Below are 22,181 nucleotides of genomic sequence, written 5' to 3'. Positions count from 1 at the left end.
AATGTGCCGCTATTTCATCTTTTATCATTTCATAGACCCTCATGTTTCAAAGGAAACATAACAATTTTCAGCATTTATGTTTATCTAGATTGCTATAAAAGAACATTATATTGATCACATATCAGTAATGTTTTATTGGCCATAAAATTGATTTGGGATGTCATGAGTTTATGTTCGCTGCTTTATAAATTCAATCCTTTCTTTTCTTTCATATGTCTAGTAAAACCTGCGATTTTCTTTATAATGTTTTTTGTTTGTCCGTACATCAATCAGATAGCAAATGGAATAGAGTCCAGCTTTTTGTAATGCTTTAATAGTGGACTAAATATTTCATGATACATTCACTTCCTCCCACACAATGAGTTCCATGATTTGTAATCATAAACCTTGTTCTATATCCTTTAACACATTGAATGAATATTTCAATACTGATATAGATATATGGTTATTTTAGCATGGTGTGATGCTGTTAACATTTTCATTTGTTAACACCTACCCACCTAAACATGTCTTTGAGGAATAGTTATAAGAAAATATTTAAGTGAGTTGGTTTTATGTGAAAGCTTACCAATATAATGGAACAGGATGATTTCATGAGAAATGTAGCTATTTCTTCTGCAAATAAAGCTGTGCTCAACAGAAAGGTGTACTACATACCTAGTGTACGACATACCTTCTACATGTACTACATGTTTGCAGACATGATTTTCTATTTCTTTAAAGTGCAGTGGCTGAATTGCCGTGATAAGAATTTGAAATTTATCTTTGCACTATGTTTTCTCTCTGTATGTTGAGGGGCGATAGTATGGACAATCAACCTAAATGGATATATGATTCCATTAGCATTAAGTTTTGTTTCTCCATTAATACTTTCCTCCTGTTGGAAGGAATAGGATTTGTTGCTACTACTTAGAAAATCACTAATTCAGTTGTGCACCATAGCATCATTATGAAACCAGGAGAAAAGAAGAATTTATTTTTTGTAAAGTAGACACAAAATGCTGGAGTAACTCAGTGGGACAGACAGCATGTCTGGAGAGAAGGAATGGCTGATGTTTCGGGTCGAGACCCTTCTTCTTAATTTTTGTAATGTTTTTCTGACTCTTAGTATTATATAAATTGTTTCAATTAACAGTTCACAATATTAGTGAAATATTAGTTCTATTTACTAATGAGATAGATACATTTCTAATTATATTTTTTCTGTTCAATTATATTTGTAAACATTAATTTAAAACTACCTGACTACTTAAATAATTGGGGGTTAATAAGAAACCTCCCTGCAAGGAACAAACAGCATGAATAGATGATTAACATCAAATATGGTGTCAATTATTGCCTAATTACGATAGTGTGAAGCAACAAGGGTTTATTTCATTCATTACTTTAAATAAATTGAATTGCTGTTATTGTTCATTTTCTTGAAATACACAGGAGACCATAGAGGAAAATGTATAAAATTACATTGGAACAATTATGCGGAATATCTCGAAGATAGGACTGTGTAACTTTGAGTTGCTATTTCATCACAATTGCAACTTTTCAATATGAATAATCTAAAACATAGAGACATAGAAACATAGAAAATAGGTGCAGGAGTAGGCCATTCGGCCCTTCGCGCCTGCACCGCCATTCAATATGATCAAGCCTGATCATCCAACTCAGTATCCTGTACCTGCCTTCTCTCCATACCCCCTGATCCCTTTAGCCACAAGGGCCACATCTAACCCCCTCTTAAATATAGCCAATGAACTGACCTCAACTGCCTTCTGTGGCAGAGAGTTCCAGAGTTTCACCACTCTCTGTGTGAAAAATGTTTTTCTCATCTCGGTCCTAAAGGATTTCCCCTTTATCCTTAAACTGTGACCCCTTGTCCTGGACTTCCCCAACATCGGGAACAATCTTCCTGCATCTAGCCTGTCCAACCCCTTAAGAATTTTGTAAGTTTCTATAAGATCCCCCCTCAATCTTCTAAATTCTAGCGAGTACAAGCCGAGTCTATTCAGTCTTTCTTCATATGAAAGTCCTGACATCCCAGGAATCAGTCTGATGAACCTTCTCTGTACTCCCTCTATGGCAAGAATGTCGTTGTGTCCTTGGGCAAGACACTTCACCCACCTTTGCCTGTGTGTGTCCTTGGGCAAGACACTTCACCCACCTTTGCCTGTGTGTGTGGATGTAATTATGTGAAGCACTTTGGGGTCAATGCAAGTTGACTAAAAATGTGCTATATAAATAAAGAAAATTATAATTAAAAAAAAATTATACTCAAATCCTTTTGCTATGAATGCTAACATACCTTTCGCTTTCTTCACTGCCTGCATGCCTACTTTCAATGACTGGTGTACCATGACACCCAGGTCTCGTTGCATCTCTCCTTTTCCTAATCGGCCACCATTTAGATAATAGTCTACTTTCTACATATGTCTACATACGTTTACATTAATATAAAATTGAGCACTGAAACTGTTTAGAAATACTGGGCTAGAAATTAGATTGGGGATCAGTCTTTAGTTCTACACTATATGATTGAAAACCAATTTACTACAAAACGAGGAGGAAGGAACTGCAGATGCTGGTTTACACCGAAGAGAGACAAAATGCTGGAGTAACTCAGTGCGACAGGCACCACCTCTGGAGAGGAACGGGTGTCATTTCGGGTCAAGACCCTTCTTAAGACCAAAGAAGGATCTCAACCCAAAACGTCACCCTTTCCTTCGCTCCGGAGATTCTGTCTGTCCTGCTGAGTTACTCCAGCATTTTGTAATGGAGTAATTGAGCCACAGAGTGATACAGTGTGGAAACAGGCCTTTCAGACCAACTTGCCCACACCGGCCAACAATATCCCGCTTGTCTGCGCTTGGTCCATATCCCTCCAAACCTGTCCTATCCATGTACCTGACTAATTGTTTTTTAAACGTTGGGATAGTCCCAGCCTCCACTACCTCCTCTGGCAGCTTGTTCCATACACCCACCACCATTTGTGTGAAAAAGTTACCTCTCAGATTCCTATTAAATATTTTTCCCCTTCACCTTGAACCTACTGTATGTCCTCTGGTCCTCGATTCCCCTACTCTGAGCAAGAGACTCTATGCATCTACCCGATCTATGATTTTATGCACCTCTATAAGATCACCCCTCCTCCTCCTGTGCTCCATGGAATAGAGACCCAGCCTACTCAACCTCTCCCTATAGCTCACACCTTCTTGTTCCGGCAACATCCTCTTTTCTGAACCCTTTTAAGCTTGACAAATATTTCCTATAACATGGTGCCCATGGTATCTATCTTACCACAAGATGCATTTCGACAACTATCAATAGACAATAGACAATTGGTGCAGGAGTAGGCCATTTGGCCCTCCGAGCCAGCACCACCATTCAATGTGATTATGGCTGATCATCCCCAATCAGTACCCCGTTCCTGCCTTCTCCCCATATCCCCTGACTCTGCTATCTTTAAGAGTCCTATAAAGCTCTCTTTTGAAAGTATCCAGAGAACCGGCCTTCCGGTGGCGATATGGAGGGTTAGGACACGCGTGCAACAGCTCCGCACCATGTCGACTAAATTACTTTTAAAAAAGAACAAAACGGATCATTAATCCGTTAATCCGTTTCTCCCGCGACTCCCGCGACTCCCGAACACGTCACCGAAACGGCCGAAAAAACCCGAAGAGGAAGGCCGCGGAGAAGCCTCGACCTCACCTGAAGAGCAGCCCCGAGAAGAAACGGCAATTCAAATGCAGGCCCTGCAAGTGAAGCAAGAGATCTGCGATAAGATAGACTCTCGTATTGAGGAAGTAAATACCAACCTGAGAGGGGAAATTCAAAGGCTGGAAACCGACATCAGCCACAAGCTGGAATCTATTCTGGCTACTTCACTTACACACAGCGAGATTATCCGGGAGCAGGAAATAGCAGTGGCAACAAACTCCGAGATTACAGCTGAAAGCTGAAGTGGAGTGCATCTCCGTTTTTTTATCAAAATTAACAGATAAATGTCTAGTTCTGGAGGGACGTTCCAAGCGTCAGAACCTAAGGATTGTCGGAGTGAAAGAAGGCAAAGAACACAGTCAAAACGTCCGCGGTTTTACGGCTCAACTACTTAAGGATATACTCGCTTTGGGGGAAAAACACGTACTCGACCGGGCACACAGAGCTCTGAGAACCCGGCCGGACGACAACGTCCCCACCGAGACATCTGATCCTGCGGGTGCATCACTGCAATGTCCTGGAGAAAATACTTCGTAAAGTGGCCAAGGACAGGAATTTAACATTCCAAGGCCAACAATTACAAATTTTCAGAGACTTTCCCCCTGAAGTCGTTAGGCAAAGAGCAAAAACTTTTCCAAGTCAAGAGGCATTCTGAGGGACTTACCAGGAGTTCGATTCGGACTATTATACCCTGCCAAGCTCCGTGCCACATATAAAGATGTTGAATCCTTTTACCGACCCGAACAAAGCATTACCATTTGCCCAGGATATTGCCGGAGCCGACAGGGGAAAAGTACTTGTCCATAGAGTTTATAAATTACAAGCTGTTACAGACTCGAGATTTGGTAAAATATCAAAAGAGTATCGACTGAAAGTTAACTACTACGCGACATATGTCAGTTAAAATCAACGCTCAGCTACTTACTCATACCTTTGTATAGATCCCTAACTGGAGGGGAATGCTGAGCCCCTTAAAAAAAAAAAATCTTCACGTTTTGTTCCTTTTAGTTTTTCTAGCATGTTAAAGGTGCGGGGCTATCATAATATTTAATAATCTTATATTAATGATAGTATTTACAGTATATTGTAAGGACGTTTACTCGAATTCAACCACCGATGTATGGTACTCGTTTAGCAACATCTTTATATGGTCTTTCTTTTGTTTCTTTTTTCTTAACTGTGTAATAAGTATCTTAATATCGTACTAAAGTACACCTATCTTGAAGATATCCCTGGGGGGTAGGGGTAAAGGGCGAGGGGCTCACTCAGCCTACTCCCGAAAGAAATACTTTAACCATTGTGTTGGGCCATTTAATTCAGCAGAGATCATTTAACTTTAGATATGCAAGATGATGTAGCAAGCAAAACGGGGGGTAAAGGAATCATGTTTTGTAGTTGGAACGTCAGGGGTGCAAATGAACGAATAAAAAGGGGTAAAATACTAGCCCACTTAAAATCTCATAACACTGATATAATATTCCTTCAGGAGACTCACCTCAAGAACAAAGCACATAACAGGCTGAGGGGGTAGGTGAATTGGACAGTTGTATCACTCCACATTTTCTTCTAAAGCTAGGGGAACGGCAATTCTAATCCATAAAGGTATTCTGTTCAAACATAAGTACGCAATAGCTGACAAGGAAGGTAGGTACACTATAGTATCCGGTGAACTGTACTAAACCTCATTGAAGTTAGTGAATATATATGCTCCAAATTTGATAACCGCCAATTTTTCAATAAAATACTCAATTTAATACCAGATGCGTCCCAGTCCAATTTGATAATCGGGGGGGACCTAAACTGTGTTTTAGAGCAATACCTAGATAGATCTTCATTTCAAAGATAAACTGCATCCAAGTCAAGTGAACTTCTGAATACTTATATAAACAGCACAGATATAAAGGACGTATGGAGGATTGCCAATCCTTCAGGAAGAGAATTTTCCTTCTACTCAGGTGTCCATAAAGTATATACAAGAATGGACTATTTCCTGGTTGACTCCAAACTTCTGCCATACTCTTACAACCCAAAATATCATAATATCATAATTTCAGATCATTGCCCTCTTACATTTTCTGTAAAACTGGAAGGAATGGAAAATAGACAGCCATGCTGGAGATTAACCCACAGCTACTTGCAGAGTAAGTAAGTAAGTAAGTAAGTAAGTAAGTAAGTAAGTAAGTAAGTAAGTAAGTAAGTAAGTAAGTAAGTAAGTAAGTAAGTAAGTAAGTGAGTGAGTGAGTGAGTGAGTGAGTGAGTGAGTGAGTGAGTGAGTGAGTGAGTGAGTGAGTGAGTGAGTGAGTGAGTGAGTGAGTGAGCGAGCGAGCGAGCAAGCAAGCAAGTAAGTAAGTAAGTAAGTAAGTAAGTTTATTGGCCAAGTATTCACATACGAGGAATTTGCCTTGGTGCTCCGCTCACAAGTAACAACATGACATACAGTGACAGTTACGAATGACTCAGAAAACACTAAACATTAATAATAATAATAAAACATTTATGATTAAACACCCTTGATCAAGCAGGGGAACCAACAAAATACCAGATCAAAGGGAGGCTACAGATTTTGGCGGTTGAGCAACTACTCGTGGATAAAAACTGTTTATATGTCTGGCTGTTACAGCTTTGACAGTCCGGAGTCACCTTCCAGAGGGAAGTGATTCAAAGAGTTTGTAGCCAGGGTGAGAGGGGTCTGAGATGATCTTGCCCGCTCGCTTCCTGGCCCTTGCAGTGTACATTTCATCAATGGAGGGAAGGTTGCAGCCAATAACCTTCTCTGCTGATCGGACGATTCGCTGCAGCCTCCAGGTGTCGTGCTTGGTGGCTGAGCCAAACCAGACCATGATGGAGAAGGTGAGAACAGACTCTACGATTGCCGTGTAGAATTGGACCATCATTGCCTGTGGCAGATTGTGCTTCCTCAGCTGCCACAGGAAGTACATCCTCTGTAGTGCCTATTTGACTGTGGAGTCGATGGTAGCCTCCCACTTAAAGTCCTTGGAGATTATGGTTCCCAGGAACTGAAAAGACTCCACAGATGTGACTGTGGTGTTGTTGATGGTGAGTGGGGTGAGGGGAGGGGGAGCTTTCTTAAAGTCTGCAATCAATTCCACTGTCTTAAGAACATTGAGCTCTAGGTAGTTGTGACGGCACCAGGACGCCAGCTGTGACATTTCCTGTCTGTAAGCAGATTCCTCCCCATCCTGGATCAGTCCAATCAGGGTTGTGTCATCCACAAACTTGAGAAGCTTGTCAGAGGTGTCTGTGGAGGTGCAGTCGTTGGTGTAGAGAGAGTAGAGGAGAGGAGAGAGTACGCAGCCTTGCGGTGCTCCTATGCTGAGCGTTTGCGTGTCCGAGATGTGCTTTCCCAGCCTCACATGCTGCTTCCTGTCTGTCAGGAAGCTGGTGATCCACCGACAGAGGGGTTCAGGCACAGTCAACTCGGAAAGTTTGGAGAGTAGTAGTTCTGGCACAATGGTGTTGAATGCAGAGCTAAAATCAACAAACAGAATCCTTGCATAGGTCCCCTGGCAATCTAGGTGCTGTAGGATGAAGTGCAGGCCCAGGTTGACTGCATCATCCACATATCTATTGGCCTGATATGCAAACTGCAAAGGGTCCAGCAGGTGGTTTGTGATATTTTTCAGCTTGACCAGCACAAGCCTTTCGAGTGTCTTCATGACTACAGAGCTCAGTGCGATAGGCCTGTAGTCATTAAGACAAGTAATCCTTGCCTTTTTGGGTTCAGGGACAATAATGGATACTTTGAAGCAAGGAGGGACAGTACATGTTTGCAGGGACTATTCTTTGTCGACTGGGGTCTGGCTGTGTTGGTTGGGGAGGGGGTACCAGGGTTATGTTTCTAATTTTCAAACATGCAGTAAAACCCATTCAGGTCATTGGTCAGCAAAGAATGGGGGGCTTTCCTCTTGTAGCTGGTAATTTCTTGCAAGCCTTTCCAAACTAAGAAGAGTCACTAGCTGAGAACTTGCTCCTCAACTTCTCAGAGTACCTTTCTAGGCTAGTTGTTGTGACTACCTGAAGCCACAGATAAAAAATGTTTTTGAGATAAATGACACTCCTGGTACCTCTCCATCTTTGCTTTGGGAAACTTTTAAAGCCTACCTTAGAGGCTGCGTCATTTCATACCAAACCTCTCAGCGTAAGATAAATAGTAAAATAGGGCAGAACAATTGGAGTTAGAGAATTAAATAAAACAATTAGACTTAGAAAATGCGGCTGACCCATCCACAATAAAACACAATAAGATAGCTGCAGTCAAATTCAAATTAAACCAGATACTCTCGGAAAGAATTAGTAGGGCATTTCAATACACTAAACAAAAATACTTCGAATTTGGCGATAAACCACATAAACTTTTAGCATGCCAACTCCGCAACTTAGGGAATGACCGTACCATACATAAAATCAGATCAGAAAAAGGCGAACTGCTCTCACTGCCCAAAGATATCAATGAAAGATTTCTACAATTTTATCAAACCCTATACTCGTCACAAACATCAGCCGATTCAGCGAGATGAAGAGCTTTCTTGATAAGTGCAACCTCCCATCTCTCAGTGAGACGGAACGTGAGGAACTAGGTGCAGAGATAACAATAAAGGACATTTCAGAGACCATTAAATCACTGAAAAATGGAAAAACCCCTGGCCCAGACGGACTCATTAACAAATTTTATTAAAAAATTCATCTACATAATTTCCCCACGTCTACAAAACCTCTATACTCAAGCATTCAAAGAGCAGACTTTACCGCAGACTCTAGTGGGATCAATTATTATGCTAATTCCCCAAAAAGATAAAAACCTTGAAGAGCGGGGATCTGAAAGAGCAATTGCCCTCTTAAATACTGACCAGAAGATCCTAGCCAAGACCTTGGCTCGTAGACTCAGCCTAGTCATTGGCAAACTTGTACACCCAGATCAAACCGGGTTCATACCTAAACGACACTCATTTTATAATCTGAGACGCCTATTTAATATAATTTATTCTCAGCGAATACCAAACAAAGACCTAACAATCATCTCACTGGATGCGGAATAGGCTTTCGACCAAGTGGAATGGCCTTATCTTTTCACAGTGTTGGAAAAATTCCAATTGGGCGAAAACTTCACTTCATGGGTGAAGCTTCTATATACTAATCCGACTGCCAGAATACTAACAAATCAAATGCTTTCACCTAAATTTTACTGATTCAGGGGAAACAGACAAGGATGCACTCTCTCCCCGATGCTATTTGCATTAACCTTAGAACCTCTTGCCGAGAGTATTAGGTCCCACCCAGGCAAATATGTATACAATACTAAACACACGACAAACAACATTTCCCTATATGCAGACAATGTACTTCTATATGTTACTAACCCCCAAATCAGTATTCCAAATTTACTAACCACTATAGAACAATGCGGTTCCTTTTCTGGCTACAGAATCAATTAGAACAAAAGCGAAATTATGCCAATAATACAACAAGACGTCACCCAGCTCCAACAGTTTCCCGTTAGAATCGTTACTGAAAAATTCAGATACCTCGGAGTTCACGTTACCAGAAAATATTCCCTTCTGTTTAAAACAAATTTCCCTCCATTAATTACTAAACTCCATTCGTATATTCAATTTTGGAAAACACTGCATATTTTCCTCCTCGGCAGACTAAATGCCGTAAAGATCATCCTTCTCCCGCAGCTTTTATACCTATTCCAGACAATACCGATATATCTTCCCAAATTTTTTTCCAAAAAAATTGATTCCATTGTCACTAATTTCATCTGGGACTATAAAAGCCACCGAATACTCAAAAGACACCTGTGTAAATCTAAAGAGAATGGAGGATTAGCCTTACCCACTTTCCTCTTTTACTATTGGGCAACCAATATTAAAACTATAATTTTCTAGCTGGATGACTCATACCAACAGGCAAACTGGCTAAAAATAGAAAGAGAAGATTGCTTACCTTTCTGCATAGGCTCGATTGTCCTGTCTGCAATATCCCTGAATAAGTCAACATATGAGCATAACCCGATAATACATAGTACTATTCGTATCTGGAAACAGTTGAAGCTCAGTCTCAAACTGAGAGACATGTCTCCCCTTCTTCCCATTGCAAACAATCTCTCTTTTAAACCCTCTACTCTAGATGGTGTTTTTGTTCATTGGAAGAATCAGGGAATCAATACTGTGGGAGACCTTTATCAGAAGGAGACTCTTTCCTCCTTTCAAGAATTGCAGGAGAAATGTGATCTGAACACCAATAATTTTTTCAGGTACCTCCAAGTTAGGGACTACGTGAGAACATATAGGCAAGACTGCTCCTCTGCAGGTCCACACAAACTCGATGAATGTTTGAATAGACATGCAGATACAGAGATGTTGATATTCCACATTTACAATACCCTCCAAAACATCGACACCCCATCATCTGAGACTTATAGGCGCTCATGGGAGGATGAGATGGGTCAACACATCTCCAAGGATATATGGGACGAAAGGCGACAATACATCCACTATTGCTCCTTAAATGCCAGACACTGCCTGATACAGTTTAAAGTGCTGCACATGCTATATTACTCAAAGACCAAATTGAGCAAGATTTTCCCCAATGTTTCCCCTCTTTGCGATAAATGTCAATCTCAAGAAACCACCTTAACCCACAGTTTTGTACTGTGTACAAAAATAGAAAGTTTTTAGACGGAAGTATTCAGCGTCATCTCCAGAACACTGAAATTCCCATTAGAGCCAGATCCAAAATTGATAATACTGGAAATATAAGAGGCATGTAGCAACCTAATAGTCTCTCAAAGACGCTTTCTCGATTATGGTATAATATCAGCAAAAGAACTTATACTTAAATTTTGGAAAAAGACAGCAGTCCCCTAAGTGAAGATGTGGATTACTGAAATGACAGATACGCTGCATTCAGAAATAATTAGGTTTCTGTTGATTGAGAAACTGGAACAATTTTTTTTTAATATGGTCTCCTTTTATTGAATTTCTTGAGCAATACAATGGTTGAACACAAATTCAAAACTGATTGTAGGGCTGGGAGAGTGGGCGCATGGGTGGGTCGAGGGACATATCTCCTCTTTTTTCTTCCTCTTTTCATTTTTCTCTTTCCTTTCTCTTCTCTTTCGTCCTTTTTCAACTTAATATTCTGTTTGTAAAATGTTAAAATTGAAGCTGTGCTAGAGTTGTAGAACTGTCAAGTCATCTTTTTTATACAATTGCTTCCAATAAAATATATATTAAAAAAAAGAAAGTATCCAGAGAACAGGCCTTCACCGTCCTCTGAAGCAGAGAATTCCACAGACTCACAACTCTCTGTGTGAAAAAGTGTTTCCTCATCTCCGTTCTAAATGCCTTACCCCATATTCTTAAACTGTGGCCCCTGGTTCTGGACTCCCCCAACAACGGGAACATGTTTCCTGCTTCAAGTGTGTCCAGACCCTTAATAATCTTATATGTTTCAATAAAATGCCCACTCATCCTTCTAAATTCCAGAGTATACAAGCCCAGCCGCTCCATTCTCTCAGAATATAACAGTCCCGCCTTCCCCGGAATGAACCTTGTGAACCTACGCTGCAATCCCTCAATAGCAAGAATGTCCCACAAATTAGGGGAAAAACTACACACAATACTCCAAGTGTGGTCTCACTAGGGCCCTGTACAACTGCAGAAGGACCTATATTCAACTCCTCTTGTTATGAAGGCAAACATGCTATTCGCTTTCTTCACTGCCTGCTGTACCTGCATGCTTACTTTCATAGACTGATGAACAAGGACACCCAGATCCTGTTATACTTCCCCTTTTCCTAATTTAACACCATTTAGATAATAATCTGGCTTCCTGTTTTTGCTACCAAAGTGGATAAATGGATAACAGTGGATAACCTCACATTTATCCACATTAAACTGCAACTGCCATGCTTCTGCCCACTCACCCAACCTGTTCAAGTCACCCTGCATTCTCATAGCATTCTCCCCAAATTTCACACTGCCACCCAGCTTTGTGCCATCTGCAAATTTGCTAATGTTACTTTGAATCCCTTCATCTAAATCATTTATGTATATTGTAAATAGCTGCAATCCCAGCACCAAGCCTTGTGGTACCCCACTAGTCACTGCCATCCATTCTGAAAGGGACCCGTTAATCACCTACTCTTTGTTGCCTGTCTGCCAACCAATTTTCTATCCATGTCAGCACTCCACACCCAATACCATGTGCCCTCGTTTTGCCCACTAATCTCCTATGTGGGACCTTCTCAAATGCTTTCTGAAAATCCAGGTATACTACACCACTGGCTCTCCCTTGTCCAGTTTCCTAGTTACATCCTCAAAAAATTCCAGAAAATGAATCAAGCATGATTACCCCTTCGTAAATCCATGCTGACTCGAACCGATCCTGTTACTGCTCTCCAAATGTGCCGCTATTTTATCTTTTATAATTGACTCCAGCATCTTTCCCACCACCGATGTCAGGCTAACTGGTCTATAATTCCCTGTTTCCTCTCTCCCGCCTTTCTTAAAAAGTGGAAAATCACGTCCCCATTTTGCAGCATTCCCCAGCATCATTCGCACATGTGTGCCACTTTAATATCAATGTCAGATGCTTATTAATTAATTGCTTATTAATTATGCCTTTTTCTATAGTGCTCCCAGTGAAGCACTGCATAGTGAATTACAATTACTTGGTCTCAGGAGACATCTTTCTTGGACAATCCTGGTGACAATTAGGTCTTCATAGTAAAGCATAGATGAAGCCCATTATGATAGGTCTCATTACGTATTGTTAATATTTGAGGTTCACCTTCACCTTTCCCCTGTACCATCTCAAACAACTAACAGTCCTACCCCCCCCCCCCCCCCTTCCCCCCCCCCCCCCCCCCCCCATTCTGAACCTATTTTGTGACCAATCTCCCCTTAATCCTCTAAGCATTTTGGCCCAATCTTTCCTCTTGAGTTCCCATTGAAGTCCCTCACCTAGACACCACCAGCCCTTCACCTGGTTACTAAACACTATCACTCCAACCTCTTATTGATCATTAACCCACCCAGCCCAGGGCATACATTCCAGCCTATTCTTATGTCACATTATCCCCAGAGTTCACCATTGTCAGAAACTACTCGGAACCTTTTGAACACTGTTAACCAGCCCACCTACCCCAGGCCCTAATCGGGTCTTGGGTCTCCTGCCCTCTTTCTTCCCAGATCTCTTAGACCAGTGTCTTAACCTTAATAGTACATTTGCATTTATGAAAGATCAATATCATTAAGGCAATGCAAAGGTCATGACAATTACTTAAGTTTACAATGATAGTTCACAAGCAAAATAGTCAATGATGCACTTTTCAATGAGCATGCACCAAGCTCATACTGACTACAATTCTTATACCACCATGTCCTCACGTTTTGGCTATCTGGATCTGTTAATGTGTAATACATACTGTTTTATCATTAAGAGGTTGAATTTGGTCCAAGAAGAACTCAACAAGTCAGGCAACATCAGTGGAGAAAAATGTTTCGGGTCTGGACCTTTATTCTGAATTTTGTACATCTTTTTCCCTGACTGTTAATTTCACTGAATAAATTTGCATAATTCACATCACATCTCAATTTTATAAATAATCTGCAATCCACTGGTGACCTATGTTTGGTTGCCATGGTAAACAATGCTATTCATTTCACACCTGGGTAATGTTACCTAGCACTTACAAAAAGCCTGCACCATGTAAAATGCTGTCTTTCACATGAAGTATTCCACAATTGACCATCACAGCCACCTTTATTTGAAAATCACACATTTATTGTAATTAATGGATAAAAAATGTATTGAGTTGTTTAGTTCTGTTGTTTCAGAATACTGCGTTATTCCAACTAAATAGACACAATATATTCCCAAACCTAACACAGCATTTGTTTTTACCGTCAAAAAAGTCTAATCCAGTGGTAAAAATTAGAAAAGGAAAAAGGATGATTTTGATAATAATGCTTACAATTTATACTTTTGAAATAATGAGAAAAGCCCCCAATATTAGACTTTACCATTGATCTACTAAGGCTCAATTTTCATTACCGTACACATACTTAAATAAAAATGAACACTAAAATTGCATGATAATGATGCATTTAATAAAGCCTTTATTTTAAAGTCAGTGCCATTACATTCATATTAGTGGAAATATACTGTGACAATGTGGCAGAAAGCTTTATAAAAGAAGGGGAGAATGCTGTGATATAATTGCTTGGAGCATAATGATGGAAAATGTTAGTGGAATGAATAGAAAAACAGAATATTTATCAAACGATGAGCAACCACTGATTGTTGCTATACAGACAGATTCTGGGGTGTTAATTCATGAGATGCAGAAAATAAATATTTATACAGCAAACAGTTGGAAAACTGGAGACACAAGGAACCGTAAATGCCGGTTTACAAAAAAAGACCAAAAAAAAGTAATCTTTATTGCAAGGTGATTGAAGCACATAAATAAAGGTGGACCATATGAGACTGGCTGGGCGTAGTTTTGGTGCTCATACCTTAAGACTGAAAAGCATATGGAAAACATAGTTACTATACTAATTCCTGGTAAGAATGATCTCATTTGCCGGGAGAGCCTAACTGAGACTGGTACCAGTCCTATATGAAAGCGACAAATATTGCTACACATGAAGGTTCTGCCTGTCTCTCACTCTAGTTTAGTTTATGTTAGAGATACAGCATGGAAACAGGCCATTCCGCCCACCGAGTCCAGGCTGACCAGTGATCCTCGTACATCAGTTCTATCCGCCAGGGACAATTTACAGAAGCCAATTTGCCTACAAACCTGAATGCTTTTGGAATGTTGGAGAAATCGTGGCACCCGGAGAAAACCCACACAGTCACAGGGAGAACGTACAACTCCATACAGACAGCATCCGTAGTCAGGATCAAACCCGGGTCTCTGGCGCTGTATGCAGCAACTCTACCGCTGCACCATTGTGGCTGGATGGACCTAGGTTTAATTTTGATGACAAACAGAAAAAATGGTTCCAACAAGCCAGGGTACCTTTCCTGCACCACTCACCCATTATTTCCGCCCTCCCCCATCAGCGCTTCCACCCCTTTCTGGGCACTGAAGAAGTAAAAAAATTGTTTTTAAATATTTATTTTATTAGAAGCAAATGTACAAGGAGAAAGTAATCGACATAACAATTATACAATTTTCGTGCAGCTTCAGTTTTAACATTTTATAAACTAATAAGTAAATCGGAAAAAAGAAAAAAGGAAAGAAGGGAAAAGAAGAAGAAAGGAAAAAGAAAAGAAAGAATTTCGAAAAAGATACTAAAAAGAAAGAAGAAAAACGCCTAAACTAATGAAGAAATGAGAAAAAAAAACACGGAGATATATCCCACTACCCTTCCCTACGCCCGCACACCCGACCCTAGCATCGGTTTTGAATTTGTGTTCAACCATTCTGTTGTTGAAGAAATTCAATAAAAGGAGACCATATTTTGGAAAATTGATTTGATTTGTCAGACAAAGCAAGCCTTATTTTTTCTAAATGTAGTGTCTCGGTCATTTCTGTAATCCACATCTTCACTGTGGGAACTGCTATCTTTTTCCAGAATTTAACTATAAGTTTTTTCGCAGTTATTAAACCGTAGTCAAGGAAGCGTCTTTGGAATATCGTTAACTTAGGGCAGCCCTCTGACATTCCTAATATTATTAATTTTGAATCTGATTCCAATTGAATTTTGAGTGTTTTAGAAATGATATTGAATATTCCCGTCCAGAAGTTTTGTATTTTATACAGGATACAAAAGAATGGGTTAGGGTAGCTTCTTGGAAGTGACATTTATCACAGAGAGGGGAGACAGTTGGGAAGATCTTGTTCAATTTGCTCTTTGAGTTATATAACCTATGCAATACTTTGAATTGTATCAGGCAATGCCTGGCATTTAAAGAACAGTAATGTATGTATAGTAGGCTTTCCTCCCATATATCTTGTGAAATGGGTAAACCCAGCTCGTCTTCCCATTCTCGCTTATAAATCTCAGAAGGTGGGGTATCAATATTTAGAAGTGTTATAAATGAAAGATATCAACTTGTATCGGCATGTCTATTCAAACAATCGTGTAATATATCTGGACCCATAAGAGGACATTGTGTATATGTTTTCACATAATCTCGGATTTGAAGGTATCTAAAAAAGTTGTTGGCGTTCAAGTGATATTTCTCCTGTAGTTCTTGAAAAGAAGAGAGAGTCCCCTTCTTATAGAGGTCTCCCACAGTATTAATTCCCAGGTTCTTCCATTGAACAAACACCATATCTAAAGTAGACGGTTTAAAAACGAGAGATTGTTTGCAATAGGAAGAAGGAGAGACATGTATCTCAATTTAAGACTGAATTTCAGTCTCAATTTAAGACTGAGTTTCCAGATATGGTAGTACTATGTATTATCGGATTTTGCTCATACGCTGACTTATTCAAATGTATTGGAGATAGGAGGATAGAGCCTATACTAAAAGGCAAACAATCTTCCCTCTCCATTTTTAACCAATGTTGACATGTATCGTCCAACCAGAAAGTTATATTTTTTAATATTAGTTGCCCAGTAGTAAAAAAGAAAATTAGGTAGAGCTAATCTTCCATTTTCTTTAGATTTGCACAAATGTCTTTTGTGTATTCTATGGGTTTTGTAGTCCCAAATTAAGTTAATGACAATAGAATCAATTTTAAAAAAAAATGTTTTTAGGGAGATATATCGGTATTGATTGAAATAAATATAAAAGTTGCGGAAGAAAGATCATCTTTATGGCATTTACTCTACCAATAAGGGAGAGAGGAAGTGTTTTCCAAAATTGAATGTAGGCATATAGTTTAGTGTTTAAAGGTGGGAAGTTTATTTTAAACAGAGAGGAATACTTTCCAGTCACGTAAATTCCAAGATATCTGAACTTTTCAGTAACAATTCTGAAAGGAATTTTTTGGAGTTGAGAAGGGTCTTGTTCTTTTATTGGCATGGTTTCACTTTTATTCCAATTTATTCTGTTTCCAGAGAAAGAACCAAATTGTTCTATAATGTTTAGAACATTTGGAATACTAACTTGGGGATTAGTAATGTCTAAAAGTACATCATCTGCATATAACAAAATGTTATTGGTGGTATATTTGATATTGTATCCATAAATGCCTGAATGGGACCTGATACTCTCGGCAACAGGTTCTATGGCTAAAGCAAATAACATTGGACAAAGGGCACATCCTTGTCTGTTACCCCTAGATGAATGAAATTAAGGCGAAAGCATTTGATTTGTCAGTATTCTAGCTGTCGGATTAGTGTATAAAAGCTTCACCCATAAAGTAAAGTTTTCTCCCAATTGAAATGTTTCCAACACTGTGAAAAGATAAGACCATTCCACTTGGTCGAAGGCTTTTTCTGCATCTAGAGAAATAATTGTTAGATCTTCATTTGGCATTCTCTGCGAATATATTATGTTAAACAAACATCTCAAGTTATAAAACAAATGTCGTTTAGGTGAAGAAGTAAAATTCAGTGGAGCAAACTCAACGGGCTGAATGGCCTTATTCTGCTCCCATGTCTAATGGTCTTATGGCCTTATTATCTAAAATCGTGGGTCACATACCATAATATATGCTTGGGTTCCTCAGGCAATAGGAGAGAGTAACCCTAATTAGAAAATGGATGAAGATTATGATTAAATAAATAAAAAGTGGTCTTCTGTACAATTGCAATAATACTCCATTAAATGAATAACTCTTTGCTCGGAATTGGAATAAATAGAGTATTCTTTCTCACCATTCCTCTCCCTTTAAACACTTAAACACCGCGGAGCCTAGGATCTTTCGCCGAGATCGCCAGTGTTGGAGTTCCGACCAGCACGGCTTGTGGACTTCGGGAGCCGTGGTCTCTGGCAACAAGCGGCCATTCTAAACACTCCATGCCGCTGAGAGTGTTCTTCCAATGCCGGAGCTCCATCATCCGGCGAGAGGGCCTGAAACATCGGGCCGCCGTCGCGGCGACTGCGGAGGCCTCAAAATAGGCCCCGACCACGGGTGAACATCGAGGAAGAGGACTGGACTTTGCTGCCTTCCCTCACAGTGGGAACCATTGTGGGGGGATGTTTTTATGTTTAATGTCAAATTCTTTAATGTTGTGTCTTATGGCAATTGCAACTGAAATTTCACTACACCAATTGGTGTATGTGACAATAAAAAAAATGTCCTCAAATAATTATTCTGCTTGTACCAATATTGTGTGAGCATGTCAATAAGATTAGCTGACAAACAATTGAAAGACATTGGATTTATCTGGTAGTCATTGCATGCAAATTACTGCAGGTGATGTTGCATATGCCCTTAGAGTTGAATGACTTTTCATTTGTTATTTTCTCCTGGTTCGCACTGCTCACTTTCTCAAAGCAACAGCAGGAGTGCGTGGGCGAGGATGACTTTCACTGGGATCGGAAGTTGTGGGAACAGAAGAAACATCAGAGCGTAAAATGGATTAAAATGAACAAAATGGACTGTCATCTTCCTTCATCTTCGCCCAGTGCTGATACAGAGCCCAGATATTGTGATGAAATCAGCTTTGTTATGTGTCCTGTGTTACCTGCTATATCCATGTCAGTAACCTCAGCTATCCACAGGGCACTGGAGATGTAGCTGCTTGACCAGAAGCATTTCATTTTCTGCTGGGTTCTCCACAGTAAACATGTGCACTGAAATTGGAGATAGGATTCATCCTTTCACCCAAGGAACTAGCGAAATAACTGCTCCCTACCAAGTGCAAGTGAATACAGTTAAAGAAAAAAAGGAATTACCCTCATAGCACAACTCAAAGAAAATGCAGGAAAAGCTCAGCAGGCCAGGTACCATCTGGAGAAAGAAGAACTGTTCATATTTCACGCTTGTGACCATTTGTCGCAGGATTTATATCAGATTTCTATCATCTATGGGATTTTTTTTAATTTTTCCATATATTGAATCTTTCTTGATCTTTTTTTGTGTTTTACAGCCTGGAAGTTGTGGTCAATGTGTTAAAATAGGAAATCTAGTAGCCAGTTCATATGAGGGGATCTCAAACAAACATCAATGATAATAATCAAATTTAGTAAAATTGATTGAGAAATAACTGGACACTTTTGCTTGAAATAGCACTGATGTATAATTAACATTTTCCAATATTCTTACTGATATGTATGGGAAAAAATAATTGCTGTATCTTGATGCATGTGATAATAAAGGAACCACTGAACCTTTTGTACATGATGGTAAACTGAGATCTATCAATCTCAGTTTACCATCATGTACAAAAGGTTCAGGGCTGGAGATTGTGCTTAGCTAAAATGAAACTGCACGGGGGATCAGCCAGTTTTACTTATGATAAAAAGACACAAAGTACTGGCGTAACGCAACAGTAGCATCCCTGAAGAACATGGAGAGATGCCATTTTGGAGGGGGAAAGAATGGTGAAAGAGAGGAGGGGCAGGACCAAACATGGCAGGCAAAGGTGAACACAGGCAAAGGTTTTTTTTGATAAGCATTTGGTTGGACAAACAGATGAAAAAATCATAAGGTGTGAGACAAAAGTATTGAAGAGTTGTGAATTGTTCATAACTTTATAAGTGATATGAGCTGAATTAGGCCATTCAGCCCATCAATTCTCCACCTTTCAGTCATGGCTGATCTATCTCTCCCTCCTAATCACTTTCTCATGCCTTCTCCCCATAACCCACCCACCCGTGCTAATCAAATTGTGAAGCCAGAGGAAGAAATGTAGGGGGAGGGGGAGGAAGAAATAGGAGCCAGGCGGGGTATAGGGGAAGGGAGAAGAAAGGGAGGTGAGGGAGAGAAAGGGGAGGGGGGGGGGGAGATTCTTAGAGGTTACCTAAGACTGGAGAATTCAATGTTCACACCATCAGCTTTAAAATGCACAACACCAGGCTCAGGAACAGCTTCTTCCCCTCTGTTACTAAGCTTCTGAATAGTCCTTCCATAAGCTAGGGTACTGTCTGATTCACCTCTGCCCCATTGGGACAATGGACTTTGTCTACAGATCTGATGCACTACAATGTTGAGAACTATATTCTTCTCTTTTGTCATACCTATTGTCCTTGGATTTGACTTCATAATCATAATCATAATCATACTTTATTAGCCAAGTATGTTTTGCAACATACCAGGAATTTGATTTGCCATACAGTCATACCAATAAAAAGTAACAAAACAGACAAAACACATTTTAACATGAACATCCACCACAGTGACTCCTCCACATTCCTCACTGTGATGGAAGGCGAAAATAAGTTCAATCTCTTCCCTCCCTTGTTCTCCCGTGGTCGGGGGCATCAAGCATTCCGTTGATGGGGCGATCTTGGCTCCCATAATCGGCGGCGTTTGGGCCCTCGCGTCGGGGCGATCAAGCTCCTGCGTCGGGGGGATCTCAGCTCCCCCGCACCGGGTGATCTGACCCCGGGCCGGGGCTGGTCGAACCTCCTGCATCGTTTGGAGCTCCTGACATCGGTCTCTACCCGAGACTGTGAGCTCCTCGATGGTGAAATCCGCAGTCCGCATTGGAGCGTCGATCCCAGGCAAGGGATCGGCTCCGATGGTAAGTCCACATCCCCAGGGTAGTTCTTTCCTACACATATTATCCAATATGATTGGATAGCATGTAAAACAAATACATGTACTCACCTCAATACATGTGACAAAAATCAACCTAACATAATTTTCTAATGTGTAGGAAGGAACTGCAGATGCTGGTTTAAACTGAAGATAGACACAATAAGCTGGAGTAACTCAGCAGGACAGGCAGCATCTCTGGAGAGAAGGAACGGGTGATGTTTCGGTTTGAGATCCTTCTTCAGGGTCTAATATAATATAATAACCTATCTAATCCTCATCTCTAAAAGCAGTATGCTCCTGTTTCTGATATCAGTATGGATTATCTGTAAATCTACTTAAATCTGCCATGGAAATTCCATCTATATATTTTCAAGTTAGATAAATAGGATAATTTTAATAAATAAATCAAACTTCATCAAGTCAATAGCTGAGAGTCATTTCCCAACAAGAGGACGTCAATTCCATGATGTTAAGCCGCAGTGCGGACGAAGATACGGTACAGAAAAAAAAATTGCATCTCCGTCAAGGTAAGAGATTAAAGAAAGTTTCCCCCCACCACTCTCCACATAAAACAAGCTAAAGAACACTAAAACATGCATTTAACACGTACTATAAAAAACAAAGAAGGAAGAGACGAGACAGACTGGTGGCGAAGCAACCATTGCGGGCACCACCCGTGGAGACAGTCGCTCCACTCTTTTATTCCCTTAATGCTTTATGTGCACACTGTGGACGGCTCGATCATGCATCCAGTATCCAGTCTTTGCACTGACTGGATAGCATGCAACAAAAAGCTGACCACTACACAGTACACTTGACAATAAACTAAACTAAACTAAACTAAACCAAACTCTAGAAGACAAAACAAATGCTCAGTTTTTTGCAGAGAATACAAAATCAGAGAGCATCTCAGTTTAGTTTATTGTCACGTGTACCGAGGTACAGTGAAGGTACAGCTTTTGTTGCATGCTAACCAGTCAGCAGAAAGACAAAAGCATTTGAATGTTAGGCAGCTGTCTAACTGCTAATTCAAGAGCTCTTATTATTCATGCCTGCCCACAGAATGCACCATAATAGAGATTATTTCTATGCTGTAAACCTATTGGAAAATAAAACATTGAGAGAATGTTACGGTCAGTGATTCAGCTTGAATCAGAGTTCTTTATTCAGGATTCGTTGGAGATGTTGAGATTCAAGAGGGCCCTAATGGACTGCAGAATCCATAAACATATGAAGCTTTCAACATCTTCAATAGGGCCGTTCAGATGACAATAGTTTTCATAAGTCTGCTCTTTTCCTCACAACCTCATTCTTCTTCGAAGTTACAGTCCCGTAAAATGGATGAAAATGAAGATCAAACGAATTGAGCTTTTTGATATGTTGCATCATTGAAATAGTGCTATGCCTCACTGAACTTCATCAGTAGAATCTAGAATACAAAAGGAGGCATTTTCCCCCTTCCCCTTCTCTATTCCTGAATCCATGTCAGTGTGGAACCGAACTCTTCGATAGACTAAACCTATGAGCGGTTTCAGTGTGAATTACACGTAAAACGTATTGCCTTTATATTTTTTGTTGCAGCTCATAATTTTCTAGTTAATAATCATATTAGAGTGATGACATCAATGTGTGTTTGTCAATAAAACCTGCAGTTAGTATTTTGAGGTCCATCCTGCATCTTCTTGCTTCATTCATTCAGGAATAATTTGCCATACATTGGAACTGGTAACATACATTCCATACATTGGGTCGAAGTGCCTGTTTCCACGCTATATCTCTAAACTAAACTAAACTAAACAAAGATTTACAGCCTAATGACAGAACTTTT

The sequence above is a fragment of the Amblyraja radiata genome, chromosome 1 (assembly GCF_010909765.2).
Source record: "Amblyraja radiata isolate CabotCenter1 chromosome 1, sAmbRad1.1.pri, whole genome shotgun sequence".
In the NCBI taxonomy this organism is placed as follows: domain Eukaryota; kingdom Metazoa; phylum Chordata; class Chondrichthyes; order Rajiformes; family Rajidae; genus Amblyraja; species Amblyraja radiata.
This window is presented reverse-complemented; position numbering follows the sequence as displayed.